We start from the raw sequence: 14,667 nt of genomic DNA, 5'->3' as shown, positions 1-14,667 counted from the left end.
GGGCAGGAGCCAGAAAAGGGCTTCCTCGGGAGGAACTTAAGGACAGCTTCCTTTCTCGCAGTCCCTGCAAAGCCCACACAGGCCTCCACGAAAGCACCTACCAATGCTCTGGCACATTCTTCTGTCTTCCCGGACTTGGCACAGTGCCTGGCGCCAACTATGTATGCAATAAACATTTGCTGCACAAAGGAATGAGCACGTGGAGCTGAGGTTTCTGGGAGGCACCAGATGAATGTCTCTCTTCACTAATGACCTAGAAAAACATATATGAAACTTGTTTCCTGGGGACGACCCGAAAAGTTCTGTACTGACAGCAGGGAGAGTCTAGGGCTGGGCAGTGCTCCCCACGGTATTGAGGCCCCGGTAACTGAGCATTCTCATCAGGCCTCAGCCATGTCTGTCTGCAAATTACAGTGCCGTAGCTCACAAAAAACAAAAACAAAAACAAAAACAAAAAAACAAAACCCTAGGAAACCTAACTTGTGCTAGCTTTCTCCCTTTACCTATAGACGGTACTGCTCAGCCATACACAATACTTCTACCCACAGACAGTATGCCCAGCCATACACAGTACTTCTACCCACAGACAGTACTGCCCAGCCATACACAGTACTTCTACCCACAGACAGTACTGCCCAGCCATACACAGTACTTCTACCCACAGACAGTATGCCCAGCCATACACAGTACTTCTACCCAGACAGTACTGCCCAGCCATACACAGTACTTCTACCCACAGACAGTACTGCAGCTATGCACAGTACTTCTATCTTACAGTACTGCCCAGCCATACACACTACTTCTACCTATAGACAGAACTTTTCATCTATACACAGTACTTCCACTTAGAGACAGTACTGCCCAGCAATACAAGATACTCAGTGTAGAAGGTAGCCTGGCTTTGCCTAGAACAAGTGAAGAAACTAAACAAAGACCCTCAAGTTAAGAACGCAGTGAGCAGCGAGGAGCAAGCATGATGCCCAGGGAAACACACCATCTCCCATGGTTCCAGGCCAAGGCCCCAGGAGTCAGAACCTCAGACTAGCCTTGAGCCTGCTGAAGAGGCCCTGAAATCCTCACCCGCTGCCTCAGCTTCCCAGTACCTGCATGTGACGACTAATCAGATCCCCCTTATTTTAGACAGAAGTAATCCATCCTGGGAAATGGCCGGAGAGTCAACAGAGCAACTCCCACTTTCCAATATGTCTGAAAAATCACATGAAAGAAACTGCACTTGGGAGCCAAAATCGGAGAAGAAATAGTGGTACCACCAACAGACTTGTGTAGGCCTCTGACTTTTCTGCAGCACGGTTAACGGTCAAATGGAAAACGAGGCTGTCCCCCCAAAGAGTTAAACGTTAACGGTCAAATGGAAAAACGAGGCTGTCCCCCAAAGAGTTAATGTTTCCTGTAGAGCTCCTGATGGCTCCTGATAAATAAGATTATCGCTTCGTCCTGTCACTTGGCAACCAGTGGTCTCCTCGGTATTTACTGAAGGTCCGGGACAACAGGATGGCCACTGTACAGCCTTATCTCTAAAACAGGATCAAGGTTTCCTGAGGGTTGGATGGCATAATGGCTACTACGACTCTCTGAGCTCAGAGGGCTTCATGGTAAAAGTTGTTATCACTGTGATCGGTGAGATACAGATGACTAAGCACAGATTTTATGCACATGTATGCTTGCATTGCTCATGTGTGTGAGCCTATGTACACACATAGGTCAGAGGTCAACACTGATCATCTTCCTCATTCTCTCATTCCCTCTCTCCCTCTCCTTTTTTTGAGACAATGTTTCTCTGTGTATCCCTGGCTGTCCTTGAACTCAGAAATCCACCTGCCTCTGCCTCCTGAGTGCTGGGAATAAAGGTGTGCCCCACCACAGCCCAGAGCTCTTCCTTATTTTTAAAGACAGGGTCTCTCTCACTGACTCTGAAATTCACCTACTTGGATTGGCTGCCCTGCAAGCCCCAAGGATCGTCCCGCCTCTTCCTCTCCAGAGCTCCAGGGTTACAGGCACAATGCCTAGCTTTTTCATGGGTGCTGGGAATTGAACTTGAGTCCTCATGCTTGCATGGAAAGTGCTTTAATGATTAATACATCTCTTAGGTTCGCTAAGCTCAACAAATTTCTAAAGCGTTGCCTGAAACCCATTATATACTATGTTAAACTATTATTTCAAACCTAGAGATGTTTTTCTCCCTCTGTTCCCCAACCCAGCAAGGAACACCACCAACCACCAAAAAGGGGGTGGTGTGAGAAGCAGCCATTTCCAGGGTCCAACCATTCTACAGCTTGCCCTAAGAATCCCAGGCTCCTCCTGGAAGGTGCCCTAGCATGGGAGCCCACATGAAGGGTATTAAGCAATCCGTGACTCAATGGTCTTGCCTCCAACAGCAGTTCCTAGAATCACCATCTCCAAATTGCAAAAGCTTGCCGCTCTGCCAGCAAGAGATCTCCACGCAGGGAAACAAATGCCAAGATACATCTCCAGGCCTGCCTGCCGAATTCACATTGCCACCATTAGCCCTGTCTGCTCTCGCAGGCCCTCGTCCTTCACTCTGGCATCCTGCTGGTCATTCCTGGGCTATAATTCAAAAATGCTGCCTAGCTCCCAGGGCACTTTAGAAATGAATTCCTGCACAGCTCCCGAGACTCTGGGTGACTCTACGTTCCTGGAAGGCCCAGAGGCCCTAGCAGCCCACCCACAAGCTCTATGAGTTGGTCTGGCTTTGCTACTAACTCAATCCCAAGGGCAGAACTCTGCATCTCAAGACCAGATTCCCAGACTTAGCAATTTCATGGACCATTAAGCTGCCAAATGAAAATATTCCCATCCCTTTACAGAAGATTTTTACCCCAAAATTGGAAGGGCATAATCTCAAAGAAAGGGGCAGCTCTCCTCATTTGAACACCAATAAAAATCCTGGCTTTCACATCACCATTATCCGGAAAAACAATGAAAATGTCACTGAGAGACTCTCAGCCCTCAGGGCCTGCACTGTGCTCTGCATATACACAAACCATTGGCTTTTGCAATGCCTACACATTAAGATGTTTTTCCTAGGGTGGTGGATTGGACATGCTACATCCCATTCCATCGAAAGGAACTCGCCCTTCCTCTTCAGAACTCCGCAAAACCTTGGTCCAGTTGCATCCTCCAAACGCACAGTCCTCCTAGCTCAGTTCAAAAGACTGCATTTTTTTTTAGTCAACTAAAAATAACAAAGCCACACTTCCTCCCACTCCAAGCACTCCTGAAGTAGGCTTGCCAATATAGCTCAAGTTTGGAAACTTCAGGTACTGCCCCGCAGGAAAAATCCTGCAGTATCCACAGGAGGAAAAGGGTGCAATGGTTAAACTTCCTACCATTCTCAAGTCATTAACATGAAGAAAACATTTCAGGCCTATTTCTACCCCATTGTTCTGCTCTATGTTCTCTCTCCTTTGTCTCTGTGAACTCATGCATTATATACATCTTATATACCAGGAAATCATACATTGCCTCCCCCCCCCCTTTAGTTCTTTTTCTGTTTTGTTCTGTCTGTATCTTTTTGTCGTTAGTTGCTTAGCTAATAAGTGAGTTGGTCATCGTGCTGACCTCCTATGCCTTTAACTAGATCCAGGCTCCCTAGTCTTGACCGCATGGTGATGACTTATCTCCTCTCCCCAACTTTTCCCTTCTTACCACCCACCCTCTTCCCGTGTTTGCAATTCTAGGCTTGCTCCTTGTGGGGTTTCAGAATCCTGCAGGCCAGAGGCCAGAGGTCCTGACCTCACTGTCCTCACTGTCACTTAAGTGGTGCAGTAACTCTGGCCACCTTCTCCGGTCTTACTTACTGAGCTTTGTGAGCATCCTGAAGGCAACACGAGCACAGCAGAACCCAGAATGGGACAGGCCACCTGTGCCCTCAGTCCCGTCACTGGTACATCTGCTCCTGCACGGCCCTGGAAGACGCTCACATCAAATGACAGCAGCAATCAATTCCTAAGGCCGAGGGCTGCACCCCTTACTAAGGGCAGAAGGCGAAGGATAAAGTATAGGAAGGCTCAGCCAGAATTCTACAAGATGGAGCCCAGCAACGGAGACACGGAAGGCCTCCTCTGCAACCCGTAGCATCTCCTACATAAGCTGGTAGCACAAAAGCAGAAAATCTCTCTTCAGAAGATGCTAAAAAATTTCCAAAGTCTGACAGCCAAGCATAATCCACTGTACAGCCTACCTACCCAGAAGAACACAGGTACAGAGTCCATCGGTGACAATTATTTTGTAGTCAAAGGAAAACTCAATGGGAGGCAGAACTGACCAAGAAGGAAGGGTGTAAGACAAAACCAGGGTAGGACAGGCTCTGAGATGTACAAATCCGGCCTTACCCATGTGCTGAATGAACTCCTCCCTCCCTGAATCATAGGCTGTATTACAGGCCTCTGCACCAGGCCAAGGACTCAGTAAACCAACCAGAGGCAAATCCTCCTGCAAATCTCATTCAACAAATGGGGTAACCAAGATTCCAAGATGTGAACTGACTTCTCCAGGACACAGAGTGAGCTGGGTTCCCAGAGGAGCAGGACACAGAAGCAAAGCCTTTAGAGTCACTGCTTTCTATCAAATCCTACCAGACCCTTAATCATGAAGCCTGCCACTCTGCCTCGGACAAGCCATTACACTACAGAACACCACCAACACGCGTCATCATGCACAATGTGCACCAATGACACTTTAAAATGGGCAGTTCTGACTTATCATCCCTAGATTTGCTAATGCTACAGCGCTGCTGAAAATAAATAAACGGGGTTTAAAGCAGGCTTTCAAACATGGATGGAGGCTAACCGGTTGGTCACGGCACACTGTTTTACTCAGACCTAATCCTAAACAACAAATCAAAGATGTCTCAGAAGAGAATGCCTAGGGAATAACAGTAACACACTGAAATATTCTCCTCCTATGAGAAAAAAACTTCACAGGGAGATTGCTAGTGGGTCCAAGGTCTCCATGTCTTAGAGGGGTTTTCTTGGATGGGTGGCATTTATGTCAAGATACCATCGGCAAAGGATACAGGAGGAGCTAAAGCGATGGCTCGGTTGGCAAAGTACTTGCCCTGCAAAGGTGAGGGCCTGATTTAACTCTCCTAGCCCTTCATTAAAGCCAGGCATGATAATACAGTATTCCCTCCGCAAGATAAAGACGGATTATCCTCTGAGGCTCTCAAGGCCGGTTAGCCTGGTATGCACAGGAGTCAACAATAAAGACGAAACTTGGTCTCAAAAAAGGTGAAGGTTAGCAGGATCCTTTGACCATCACACGTGCATATGACAAGTGCATGCACATATGCATGCAGGCCCACATACATCACATACAGGAAAAGACACTATATGGAAAGAGCATGTCAGTTTTGTCAGGAAAAAGCCATTGATCAAATCCTAGTTTTCTTAACTCAGGCAAGGAAAGTATCACCCACATAATCAGTAATAACTTAATACAACATTTTTCTAAAGCTCATCCTAAGAGCCTTGTGAACATAGTGAGTAGCTGTTGGTCTCATCAAACACTGTAGATATGTCTCTGGAATACTTGACGTATTATATCACAAAGGCATTGTCTATTTTAAAGTTGTGGATAGGAAGATATTTAAGGTTCCATTTTCCTTAGATAAATTTAGATACCCACTAATCAGGGAAAGCAACAGAACGCAATTCTAATCATCACGGGAAGGGTTTCAAGTGTTGATTCCTGTTCTAACAGCAAAAGAATCCAATATTTGTTTGCTGTTTCTCCTCTGGCAGGAAAAGCCCTCAGAAAAATAGAAACATGACATACGAAATAACTGTTCTAAAATATTGTTTGCACACGTGTTCTTGTAACACTTGTCTTTTCCTAGATAATGTTGTAGTCTGTGTTCATATTACTAAAGCTAATGTAACGCATTACTCTGTTACACTGCAGCTCCTCAAGCTTTTCAACCACTTCTTTAGGAAGTTTCAGATGGCAGGATTCTGCCCCCACTCCTTAAAGTTGAATAGTTTAAAGTATCCATTTGGGGAAGAAGTAACAGTATAAGAGAACAGCTGTCCCACTTACACCAGAATAGGGTCCCAACCTGAGTCGTTTCTCAAAGGCTCTGAGTAAGTGTGGTACATGGTGTTCTCCTGAGAACTTTCTGAAGGCATCTACCAATCGAACGCATCAAGTTCAAAAGGACAGTGGCAGACATCTTGCACCTGTGACATCCCCCACACCCACACTCCACAGATGAGACCACTCCCCACTCCACTACCCTTGTTCCCACCACATTTCTGCCTGCCTGGGGGGATAGGGGTCCCCATCCTCAGGACAAATACTATCTTACCAAACAGATTCCATTCCTAAGATTCTCCAAATTCTAAGAAACCCAAATTTTTCTTTCAAACGGAAACAAGACAAAGCCTGTTCCTAAGTTCATAAAGAAATGCCCCCCTCAAGAGCCCTGTTTTCATAAGGTCAGCCACAAGGATTCAGGTACTACTACCATGGCCCTTTCTGTAATATCATGATGAGAAAGAAAATAAGATTTAAGGTACCAAATCCTAAAACAACAGATAAGCGGTCATAATTTATTCTTAAATTGGTAAAATGATAAAACAAATAACAAAAAGGGCCAGCCTCACCAAGTTTCTTATTTCTTGATATCAAATGATATTGCTGTTATCATTTTATGATGCCCCTTTATGACTTTCATTTAAGACACCGGGCACAAGGCAAAGCCAGTGACAGGACTTTTTAAAACTGCCCCCTCTAAGAGCTCATTGGGTTTTAGACACTGACCTAATTCTCTCTATGTGAACCCTCTCCAGCCATCCACTCCATCCGCAAGCGATCGGGACAGTCGTGGCTGTGCAGAATCTTGCTACAGAACGGTTCCAATTTTCCATCTGATTTATCCAGCTTTTTTCTTTAAGTCCCACACTCCCTTGGCCTTTTGAGCTTGACCTCCTGTTTTCAGACCTCTTCATCAATGGAGAGACCACCTATCATTGTTTCTACGGGACTCCGCATCCCTCCCTCCGCCCAGCTAGTTTTCGTCGCACAAATGTCATTTCTGGCGTCTGAGCCACCATTCCTCCCAGCGGGCAGCAGTGGGGCGTTCGGGATCCCGATGACCGGCTTCCCTGATCGGGCCCTCAGTACACAGCCATTTTCTAGTTAAAACGCTCTCAACGTTGCAGAGGGTACAACTTTGCCCCCTCCTCCTCTCTGGGTAGCTGGGCTCTCTGCACCCCAGGAGACGCTGGATAGGTTTCAGAGTCTCCAGCAAGAGCGCGCCGCCGGGCGGGCAGGCCGGCCCCAGGGCAAGGGGGCGTGCGCTACCGGTCGCCCGCGCCCACCCGCACTTTGCCCTCCGCAGTCTCCGCCCGGGCATAGCCCCGTGTCCTCGCCCGGCCCTGCCGAGCCCAAGCTCCGGGTGGGAGTGAGGGAGTAATGGGAGTGACCGGGCGAGCCCGCAGCCAGAGCACCGGCCCTGCGGCGTGGGGCGAGCGGGACTCCGCAGCAGGCGCCCGCTGCAGATGCGGCGGCAGCTGCTGCAGCTGCGGCTGCGGCTGAGCGACCGGCGGTGACCGCCAGAAACCGAGCAGCAGCCGCGAGGGCACAAGCAGCCAGGCTCGCCGGCTGCCCTGCTCCGGCGGCGCACTCCGGGTCATTCCTCAGATTCCCGGGCTGAAGGCATGGAAGGAAGCGGGGCTCACCAGCGCTGCGCGGCGATCGATCGGCTCTGAACCCGGGTCCTAGGTTTCGCAGCCCGCTGAGCGCCCGGATCAGCTGCGGGCTGCAGCACGCGAGCTTCCTACTTAGAGCAGCACTGGCTCCGGCGACTGAGCATGCCCAGTGCGGCTCCGCGAGGCCCGCGCAGGGAGCAGCGGCGGCGAGATTCCACTTCTCCAGGCTTTGGCGGCGGCTGCGCGAGGAAAGGCTTGGAGGGGCCTGGCGAAGCCGGGCGAACCCAGCAAGGCGGGGCCGGGGGCGGAGGCCGCGGCGGAAGGGGGCGGGCCGCGCTCCCAGGGCGACCCCTGCAGGTGGAGGCGGCCCGGCTTTGGCACAACAGAGAGGCAGGGGGCGCCAGGGTGACACCCAGAGGCTGGGGGTGCGGGACAGCCCGGGTATCCCCTCCAGGTGGCCTAGCGTCTGTCTGCACCAAAAGGCAGTTTGGGGAACTCTTCAGTCACACGTCTGCGTTCCTTTAGAATGGAAAATTATCACAAGATGAAGCTGCCTACAGCCTTCCTGGCTAACTGGACGTTAAAAGGTGAAACTTCTGCCTTCTGCCTCCTCATCCCCAACGCCCAGACATATGCCACACACGAACATTCCTGCACTGGAAAATCACAGCGAGATAACGCCAAGCAAGAAATACATCTGCGAAAAGGAAAAACATAATCTACTTGCTACCTGTTTGTTAGCCAGGAAGTAGTGGATTTATTGAAGGCACCTGGAGGGCCTTAACTGTTTCTTCACCAAGCCAGAGGGAGTTAAACTGATGCCTAGGTCACACTCAACTGAGAAAGGTTGCTGAAGTAGCATGCTAGGTCCCTTTCCCCGGGCCAAATGAGTGGTTGTGCTGTATTGCACAAGCTCCTGTAAGTAACAAATTCCCAGGTGCTGATGTGGCTGCCATCTGAGGACTAGTCATGAGGACTCTAATGTCTAATACAGAGACAATGCTACCTACTACCTCCTTTAAAAAGGTAATTCTGAAAATAACTGTAACTACTAAGTAATGACCCTTTTCCAACGCACTCCTCCCTCAGATAATAAACTCAGATTCATCCTCCCTAGTGGAGATGGGCATGAGTTTATTGAGGCTCCACAAGTTCCCCTTACTAGACCTGGGAGTACAAGCAAATTTAAAATCCCAGTCCCTGCCTTCATGGTGTTTACGGTCCAGCAATGACTGACATGCACTGAATAGTTTCTATAAAATGCCATCTTCACCATCTCCATACACAAGGTGTTGACATGTAAAAGAGATGGGTTGTTGGGAATGGGCAGAACGCCATGTGTTGGAGGAATCTTTTATCCTATAGCCTTTTCTATGATCAATATTTCCCTCAGACTCTGCAGAAGGCCAACAGTACTACTACAGAAAATTTTCCATAAATCTATGCAAGTTCATTCTTGGAACTGAGCCTCTGCATCCCAAGACTTAACGAGCTGTGAACCGTCGACAGTCAAAAACCAGGGAAAAAATATTGAGGGGAAAAAACTGTAGAGGGCCTTGAGACACCGGCTACTGTGTCCTTCACGCCCACACAGAGGAGGAAATGAATCCAAGCCCACCCTGCATGTCTTTCATTGCAGTGATCTCAGCAGGCTACTACACCAAGTCCCCTTCCACCTTGATCTCCTTGCCCGCCAACGTCCAGAGCCTACCCTATCACCCGATTCTCCCGGGCTCCCGGGTCGAACCGCGCCTGCCCCCTCCAGGCGGTCTCCTTAGATACGCAGGAAAACCCGTGCTGGAGTCCGCTGTGGCGGCGGGGCGGGGCGCGCAGGCGCGGTGGGCTCCAGGTTGGGCGGAGGCGGCGCCCTGCTCCACACCTGATGCAATCACCCTTCCGGAAAGCCCCAGGGTCTCCAGGATCACCGCCGAAACGCTTCCGCGCCTGCTCCCGCTTCGGCCTCCCAGCCGGGTCGCCTGCTTCGTAGGCTCTTGCCCCTAGCGGCCTGCAGGAGGAGTCGGGAAGTCACCTCCCAGCCTTCTGAATACTTGGATGTCCCTATAGTGAGGGGCCGGCTACGGAGCATCCTGCAGCTGCTGGAGGAAATTCCCGTAGTTATTTCCAGGGAGGACTGGCAGAACTGGAACGCTGGCTTTGAACTCTCCTTTGCTTCCTTCCTGCACCCTACCCACAATTTCTTCTCTCTTCCTGAAAGGGACGTTTAAGGTGGAATGGATTGCCAGGTGCCCTGGCCAGCTAAGTAGGCAACCTCACCTTAGCTGGGCTGGAGAAAGCCTGCCAGTGCACACTCATGTTATAAATAAGTAATTGGCTTCCCTGTACCTCATCGTTTAAGATCACAAAGAAAATCATTTCTCATTTTACCACCTCATGCAATTTTGATGGCTATTGTGAGTGGGTTTTCCCCTTAGTGCTGACGCACACATGAACTGTTTTCTTCAGAAATGAACTATTCCAAGAGTATCCTGAGCACTAGTTTTTGTTAAGTATGAAGTCAACACTGGGTACAACACATTAAAAATTACCTCCTGTCAATTCCCATGAGGTCAAAAGTCCTACTAGGTGGAAGTGTGAGTGTTTCGAGGAATTTTAGTGGAAAGAACACTTACAAGAACGTTGTAAAACCAACGCTACACCAAGTCTTTAGATTCCATGAGTATTTACTTCTTCATACCCCAGAGGTGTCAATGGCTTCCTTAAAGAAGACAATCGGTCTACTGTCATATCACCGGCCAGCATTCCCACAGCACCACGGAGGCTGAGGCAGGAAGACCGTGAATTCAAGACTAGCCTGGACTTCACTGTCAAAAAGAACAAAAGCAAACCTGGGTAGCACTGGCTAGGAAACTCCTGTCTCAGTCAGGAGTGGATTACCAATCCACTCAAACCAGTGCTGTATTATGGCAAACACCACCACTGCTGGTTTTGAATTCAAAAGTTAAAAATTCAAACCAGTGGCAACAAAGTAGACCCTGTTACTTGTTTCTTCTTAGGAAGTCCATTAAACTTTGAGCATCCCTGACCAACAATCAATTGACCCACTTCTAAGATAGCCTAACACTAGGCACTAAGTGTGTCAGTCAAATGGCAAAAGGGTTTTGTGTGTCATCAAGAAATGTTTTGAGGGCTGGAGAGATGGCACAGTGGATAAGAGCATTGATTGCTTTTCCAGGGGTTCTGAGTTCAATTCCCAACATCTATAATGGGATTCAGTGCCCTCTTCTGGTGTGTCAGGAGAGAGTGGCAGTGTATTCACATATAAATAAGTAAGTCTGAAAAGAAGTGTTTTGTACTGATTTCTCAGAATGACAGTCAGGCCTCTTCAGCAGCCACTCTGTGCCTAACTAGTGGCTCTGAAACTGTTCAATATGGTAATAGCCCACCCACCCCCTGCTCTTTTTAAAGACCATGCTGTCCTCAGAGAGTTCTACCTGCCTCTGCCTCCCAAATGTTGACATTAAAGTTGTGTGATCATAATTTATCAGATCCCACATTTCAGTTCTTCGGTTTCACTAGCCCCATCTCAAGCGCCAAATAGCCTCAAGAAATGAGGACTGTATTGGACAAAGGACATAGAAACCATCACCACCTCCAGTGGAGTGGAAATGCCATGGACCTCGGTGGCTTGTCTTCCAGCAGTGCAGGCCCTCCTCTCTCTGCTTGCTGCATTCCTCCGAGACCATGTCTGCATGCTCTGCCTAGCCCCTGAGCTTCACTCTTATTTTCCTACATTAAGATTGTCATCAGAAGGGCGGGTGAGATGTCTCAGCGGTTGAGAACACCAAATGCACTTCCAGAGGTCCTGAGTTCAATTCCCAGAAACCAAATAATGGCTCACAACCATCTGTAATGGGATCCAATGCCTTCTTCCAGTGTGTCTGAAGTCAGCGACAGTGTACTTATATACAATAAATAAATAAATTTTTTTATTAAAAAAAATTGTCATCAGAGCACCGAGCAAAGTCTGGGGAAGGGTCGGCTTTGGAGGCTTTATTTTGTAGTTCCAACACCTGTAATGGGATTCAGTTCCCTCTTCCGGTGTGTCTGAAGAGAGGACACAGCTGCTCTCACTAGCTGTGTAAGGCCTCACAGGACTTCATGTATTTTTTGTTGTTGAATGTTTTTCTTCTTTTGGGTGGGGAGTTCTTTTTAAACCTGTATAATCTGACTCAGTTCCTCACGAGTCTGTTGAGGACTAATGAAATCCTGTGGACGGCTTCTAGGAGGCCTCCTGTAGGATGACCTCTTTTCCTCTGCTCCCTTTTCAGTTCATAACTTCAACACTCGGGTTTCTAAAGCACAAATCTCAATCACCTTCACATCTTCCCGCCTCCTAAAGCACAGAAGTCACCAAGCACCACGTGCTCCCACGTGCTCCCATGTGCTCTCACGTCCAGGCTGCCTCTCAGATCTAGGCCTCTGTGCCTGCCCCCGTCTTACTATCCTGCTAACTGACCTTGGTGATGCCCACCAATCTCCAATCAAGCTCCTCCCTCAAGCTTCCAGAGAGATCCTGGTAGAATAAGGACACTGGTGACATCATTCTCCTTTAACCCACCTCTTGATTTCATGTTGCTTTAGGATAAAATCTTAAATCTTTGCTACTCACATGGCCAACTCCTGTCTCAAATGCACATTTTGGCCTCCTCTGGTACCCACCCTGTACCACTCTCCCCAGCCTCTACCACTTTCTAGTCGCCAGCCTGCCTGTGCGCATCCCTGGCGTACAAATGGCTTTTCCCCCGTCTGCTCTTACCGCATCCTTCTCAGGCTGAACCAAGCTCACACATCTTCATTGAACAGAACCCCACTCACTGCCATGTCAGTTCAAGTATCATATCTTCTAGAAAAGCTCTTTAAGGGCAGGCAACTGCAAAGCTCACAAAATGGATGTGCTGTGCTCAGTGATCCAGGCTGAAACCCTTGACTGAACCATGCCCTCCCATGGGCCTTTCTGGGCAAATGGCTTAACTTCTCTCAAACTTGGTTTTCTTCTCTGGTCATCACCTAAGGCGAGACCCTTCTCATGACTCTGAGAGGGAAGGACTCAAAAGGACACTTTAAAATCACTGCTACTGGGACCTGTTATCCATCTCAGCCTTTCTCTGATCTCACCTTAAATTTTAATTTAAAAATTATATTTCAGGGCTAGCAAGACGAGTCAATGGACAGGGGTGTTTATGACCAAGTCTGATTACCAGTCCCCAAGACCATGATGAAAAGAAGAACGGACACCCTATTACTTTCACACATGAGCCATATGGCACACGCATTCACACATACACCTAGTAAATACTATTTTTAATGTTGCTCACATTTCATGAGACTTTCACATTAAAATAAGTGTTTTTATAACAGGAGTGTTTCATTTTTATTGAACAAAATTTAGGGCATATAAATAACAAACTAGTAAGATTAAATTCTCCATCGTGTGAGTCATCTCTTGCATACAAGTGAAAGGAACTCACTGTCATTAGTGTGTACCCCCAATAAAATGTATGGGAAGGCTGGCTGTCAGACAGCTCACCATCAACACAGACTAATATAGGGTAATATATGACTCGCTTCAGAATTGGTAGGTGGGGACATCTATTCAGAACTCATCCATTCAGTGGAGAAAGGAATGTCTCATCCTCTCTTCCATTCACTCACCCATAATACTTTGCCCTTTTTTATCGCCCGTGGGCAAGCAGGTCACGTACTTGCACACGTCAACAGGCCTCTCCTGTGCTATTCCCTGAGGCTGGGATGCACTCTCTGCTTTGCCCAGGGCCTACTCCTACCTCCTGCACCTTGTCCACTTTTCAAAGTCATTTTCTTCACAGGCCGATTCCTCCCTGGACCCACCATGCCAGTCAGCCGCTCACAGTTTGACTCTGGAGTATGTCAAATGTTTCTGTAGCATGCAATCCATCCATGCTGCACCATTCTCTGGGGCTGTGTAAACCCCTCTTTCCAGTTTCAAAGCGTAAAAGATACTACGCACCTGACTCGATGCCTGAAAGAACGACAAAGGAAAACTAGGGCAGGTGAGTGGTTCAGTTGGTAAGGTTGCTTGCTGCCAAGGCTGACAACCTGAGTTTGACCCTTAAGACACACACAATAGAGAAAACCAACTCTTGCAAGCTGTCCTCTGACCTCCATATGTGCCCCCACAGCATGTGTGAGCATTTATACATACACATAAAAAAAATAAACAAACAGATATGCAACCCTTTTTAAAGGAAATTACATTTTAAAGTACTATACACAGGACATAACGTAAACACAAACTCAACTGAATCTCACTTTCTAGTAGTGTTTCCTCAAATAGGCAATCACAATTTTATGTCAGAGAGGAGTGCTGCCATACAAGGTTACTGAGCTACTGGGGACAGAAGAGTTTCTTCAGCATAAGCCCTTCTCCATAAGACATTACTTCCTGTGAGAAATCACACATGGCCCCTTTCCCAGGGAATCCACCACACAGGGTTTTTTTGTGTGTTTGTTTGTTTGTTTTGGTTTTGATTTTGTTTTTTTTTTCATTTTTGGTTTTTTCTTTCTTTTTTTTACTTTGTTGTTGCTCAGCTGTTTTTGTTTGATTTTACTTTTGTTTTAAAACCCAATCGACTCCGGTAAGAAGAGAAAACGAATCAGATTCTTTTGTAGATTTTTTTATTATTGAAAAACACATTTAGTAAATTCCATTAAAATCCCCTGTTTTCTAAACAATGGTAATATATGGCTCTATGCAAGAATTAGTAGAGATTCAATTAAATGTGCACAAAAGCAGACAGCGGCACGTGCCAGTCTTTCCCCAGGTCACCGGGAGCTGTTAATGTAGGAGCCAGCATATTAATGAATAGACTCCGGCTGAAAAGAATTTACATTCCGCTCAGGGCAGTCTCTATCCCTGGCTACAAACTATCTCCTTACCCTTCTGGGTGCCTCCCCTCCCTTATCAACAGACAGCAGA

The 14,667-nt window shown here is 47.7% G+C and overlaps 1 protein-coding gene across 17 annotated transcripts in view; it reads right to left on the bottom strand.

Moving 5' to 3' along the window:
- The window catches only part of Apbb2 (amyloid beta precursor protein binding family B member 2), a 383,293-nt gene that overhangs the window by 313,205 nt on the left and 55,421 nt on the right, over nucleotides 1–14,667 (bottom strand). For 7 of the 17 annotated variants that reach the window (XM_039092527.2, XM_063273111.1, XM_039092530.2 and 4 more), the window contains exon 1: nucleotides 7,722–7,980. The exons of 2 other annotated variants lie outside the window; for them this stretch is intronic. The gene's annotated coding sequence lies outside the window, so the exon portion shown is untranslated. Of the gene's footprint in view, nucleotides 1–6,801; nucleotides 7,385–7,721; nucleotides 7,981–14,667 lie in introns of those variants that run through there. 8 more of the 17 variants (XM_063273104.1, XM_063273103.1, XM_063273108.1 and 5 more) reach the window with 4 other exon arrangements.

This window comes from Rattus norvegicus, chromosome 14 (genome assembly GCF_036323735.1).
Source record: "Rattus norvegicus strain BN/NHsdMcwi chromosome 14, GRCr8, whole genome shotgun sequence".
Taxonomy (NCBI): domain Eukaryota; kingdom Metazoa; phylum Chordata; class Mammalia; order Rodentia; family Muridae; genus Rattus; species Rattus norvegicus.
Note: the sequence above shows the minus strand (reverse complement) of the source record. Positions and strands in the feature narration are given on the sequence as shown.